The sequence below is a fragment of the Pinus tabuliformis genome, chromosome J (genome assembly GCF_031772625.1).
Source record: "Pinus tabuliformis cultivar Carrire ecotype Pingquan chromosome J, CPIR1, whole genome shotgun sequence".
NCBI classification, from domain to species: domain Eukaryota; kingdom Viridiplantae; phylum Streptophyta; class Pinopsida; order Pinales; family Pinaceae; genus Pinus; species Pinus tabuliformis.
This window is the reverse complement of record NC_142295.1, coordinates 654,916,084-654,920,816: the sequence shown is the minus strand read 5'-3', so window position 1 is coordinate 654,920,816 and position 4,733 is coordinate 654,916,084.

Sequence of the window (4,733 nt, the reverse complement as noted above, 5' to 3'; positions counted from 1 at the left end):
AACAACAAAGGTCATTATAAGAAAAATGGAAAAATAACAAGTTGATGGGTGGTATGATTGAATGAAGAATCAAAGGGCAAGAAAGAAGAGACATCCAAGTTTAGTCCTAATAAAAGATTTTATGGCCCCTTCCAAGGAGTGCGTTATTAAGAGGGACACAAACATGATCATGGAGTCTGTGCTAAAGTCTTATGGGAGAAATAGGAAGCATGTGAATGAGATATTATGGATTTCAAAAGAGAAATCATGTTATTCAATCCAATAGAAGCAAGGGGATTGGTGCTACTTGAGACTCCATAAGCTCTAAATCAATTGGTGAAAGCAAGAAGTCTAAAAGATAAATGCAAAGAAAGGAATATCCATCTATGTACAAATATACAATAAATAAATTCAAAATTATACAATGTTTCCATATAGACAATGTTAGGTCCCTATAACACTAGTGATTCCCCCATTACTAGTGTCATTGTGGCCCTTACTGTTATTGTTGTGCCCTTATTGTCCCCATATTGTTATTATTGTGCCCCATAGAAGCCCACTATTGTTATTTTTGTGCCCTTATATTATTGTTATGTTGACTTTGATTATATTGTGACCCCTTAGACTCCTATATATAGAAATGAGGCTTTGTCATTTGTATCATCCAATAATTGTTCTTTTGTGTAATGTAAAGGAGGTTTCCCCCTCGAAGAGGCTGATTTCTAAGTTGTTGATCTATCTTTTCTATCTTTTTGTGAGTTGGTTTCATAACAGACAACCTAGGTTCGAACCCTAAAAAGTGTAGGGTCTTTGTGAGTGTTTGTGAGGGAATGTGTTTGACATCAAATAATTGGATTCCCTTCATCATCAAAGAGACATGTGTCCCAAAAGTCAATTTGGTTTAAGTGGATGTTAATATGATACATTGTATATTTTCTGAGGGTAGTATCACAATTGGAAAAAAGCATGTTGGCAAGCCCTTGTGTATCCAAGTGATCGAAAGTTCAATCCCCCAGACATATCTCACCAATTGAACTTAAAAAAAATATGTTACATTGTATATTGCAAAGCCATTAAGTTAAGTAATGACCTTGGCTAACCCAAATATTTAATTAGAATTTAAGCTCAAACACAACATTAGAAATGAAACCTTCACTCTAGATCTAAGGATATAGGGGTCAACATTGGATATTGGATACAAGACAAGGTGATCAAATGTATCTCTTGGACTAGCATTTTTTACAAAGGAATACAAATTTTAATGCTTATATTAACATGTATGTATAATATAATAATGAAATAGTCACTCTTTAGTTCATGGATAAAAGTGTTGGTGTGGAAGGAAATCTCGAGGGATGTGTCACTATAGTCATAAAAATTGCATTTATTGTGGCACATGGAGAACTTATTAATTGGGTGTAGCTTTAAAAATGGATAGGAGTGTTATCCTCCCCACCTAACTGCAATTCCTACAAATGACATATTTAGTGATTAATGAGTATATTGTTGTAATAATTTTGAACCCTGTGTTAAGAAATCCCTATGCAATCCAATTTAACTTAGGTACCATCCTCAAAATGAGGAGAAATCATTTGTGGGTTTCCTTAGAATGTGTATTTCAAGGAAGAATGTGTACTTTGTCGATATGTTGAAAGGTTTTACGGTCTTTGTGTTTTAGTGTACCATGTCATGTTTGGCATTGAGCGTTGGGTGTGTTGGAAGCCAACTCTTGGTAAACTCAAATACACTTGTCCTAAGGAGGGAGTTGGTGTTTTAAGGTTCTCTGGTTGTAAAAGCTTTCAAAGTCAATGTTTTTCATCCTCTTCTTGCATATTGCAGCCTCAAGGCCATTCGATGAGTTGGTGGTCATGCTTAAGGTTTTCATCCTATTCTTGCATTGTGCTTAAGGTTGATTGGTACCTTGTTCCATGAATTATGATCAACTTTGGGTCCTCTTTCAGTAGACACCTCCTAGCCACAGTATTAAAGGCAACATATTGGTTTCCTTTACTAATTTTAGCTTGTAATAAATTTAGATGTAATGGTTGTCACACACGTTCATATACAACTACCTCATAACAAAGCTAACACAAGCACTTCTACCCATGCCTACATCACATCACAAAGGAGGAATCAATCAATATTATTCAATATCCCGCATTCGAGTATCCGTCCTTTGAGGATTCAATCCAACATTTATGGAGATCACGTCATCCATTTACAATAACTAGCTTTGCCATATAGCATGTTCATATTCCTATTGTCATGGCCGAAAGTACCACCGACATATATCTTATGCAATACGAATAAATAATTAGAATGCCTCAATGGACGCAATTCATCCTATAATGCATATATTAGATAACCCGAACCATAGGCTCTACCGTTTCAAAAAAAAATCATTTATCATACATAATCAATAATTCGTCTGCCACAGTTGCATGACACGTTAACATGTGTATCTTAGGGATTATGCACAATTAATCAGAAGTGCAGCATTGGATGCATAGCACAAATAACTTGTACCATAGTTTATACAGTCGAGCCTTAACCACAGTTAACAAATTTGCATAGCGGCTCAAGCACGACTATTCACTATCTTAACAAAAGACAGGTTAACACCAATTCTACATAAGATCCATATATTGTGACTGTAATTAGAATTTCATTTATGTGCATCCATAAAATCATCTCATTAACGCCACATGCAGTGCATTTAAAACTCAAGCAAATTCTCTCATATGCTAAGGAATTTATAACATAGAGGGTAAGAAACCAACATACAGAACAATCCACGCAAGTGAGTCAAACTAGATCAAAAGAGAGAACGACACTTGGAAAACAGAGCACCGCTACCCAACCTAGAAATGACTCTTCAGTTCACCACCGAGTCGAGGTTCTTGCCATGGATCAACCGCCTCCAATTGATCTATGCAATGGGTATTTAATACCTTCTTTCATGATATGGTTTCCATTAGCGGTGTCTCGCTTTTATGGATCTTGTAGTAGCATCCTCCCTACTAAACTTTGCTAGTGCTAACATTAGAACCACCATTACAACAAGATATCTTTCTAGTGTTGACAACACCATTATAGTAAGATACCTCAAGAGAGACAGAAAATTTAAAAAGTATGATAGTAATACGTATCCAGAAGATGGTATTGAAACTAGTAATTGTTCACGAATCCATAAGATTGTAAGGTCATTCTCATTATCATAATCATTGTCATCATCATCACCATCATCCTTGTCATTGTTATTTCCATCATTACATTATCATCATAATCACCATTCATGCCATCATCATCATCATTATGGACATTGTTTGCAATTGTTCATAATTGTAGATGTTGTAAGAAATATCATCAACCCAAAAAATGTGATCAGTGCTAGAAAAGGGTTGTTTAGGACACATTGATAACGTAAGAGAAATAACAACTCTATTTTTGACAGATGATCGATGATGATCATCATCACCACCATTATCATCATCATTGTCATTTTTATCATCCCCATCATCATCATTAATGTAATTTCTATCGACATTGTTGTAATCATGCATCATCATCATTCATGCCATTATTGTTTTTGATGATGACCTAGATGAAAATGATGATCATGACACCAAAGATAATGCTTATGATTATGACAATGACAACATCTAAAATTGGGAAGATTCGCCAACATCATTAGCATCGTCATCATCATAATCATTGCCATCATCATCATTGTCATTGTAACCACTATCGTCTTTATCATCATAATCACAATTCATGTCATCGCCATCATCTTCATTTTCATCATTGTCAATATTATTGACATTGTCATCAATTGTTCATAATTGTCAATGCCATAAGGAATATCATCAATGCAGAAAATATGATGAGTGTTGGAAAAGGGATGCAAAAGCGAACATAGAAATGGGGGCAACAATAGAAGTAAAATTGGATGAAAAGTGGATACAACATAAGTAGATGCACAACAACATGAAAAACCTGACACAAAAGTGGATGCGAAAGTAGATGCAGTTGTCAATGCAAACTTGGATGCAAACATGAAGGCAAAAGTGGAAGCAAACATGGGTCCAATGGTAGGTGTAAAACTTGGCACAAATTGTGGTGAAACAAATGTGGATGCAACAACGGAAACAAAAGTATATGCAAAAATGGATGAAACAAAAGTGGATGCAATAGGGGATGCAAACGTGGAAGCAAATGTGGTTGCAATGGTAGGCGCAAGATATGGTGCAACAAAAGTGGATGTAACAATAGACAAAAAATATGCAAAATAAGATGCAAAAATGGATGTAAAAGTGGAAGCAAACATTAATGCAACAGGCAAAACAAAATTGGATGCAAAAAATGGATATAATGTAAGTAGATGCAAAAGTAGATACAAAACGAGATGCAAAACCCAATGCATAAACCTGACATAAAAGTGGATGCAAAAATAGATGCAATATTTGATGCAAAAGAGGATGTGAACATGGATGCAAAATTGGAAGCAAACGTGGATACAACAGTGAGTGCAAAACATGGTGCAAATTGTGGCATAACAAAAGTGGATGTAATGATAGATGCAAAAAAAGAATCAAAGTATGATGCAAATGAAGATGTAAAAAGGGATGCAAAAAGTGAAATTTAAAATGGGTGCAACAGTGGATGCAAAATTGTGTGCAAAAGTGGATGCAATAGAAGTCGATGCAAAAGTAGATGCAAAACGAGACACAAAACCCGATGCAAATCCCGGTCCA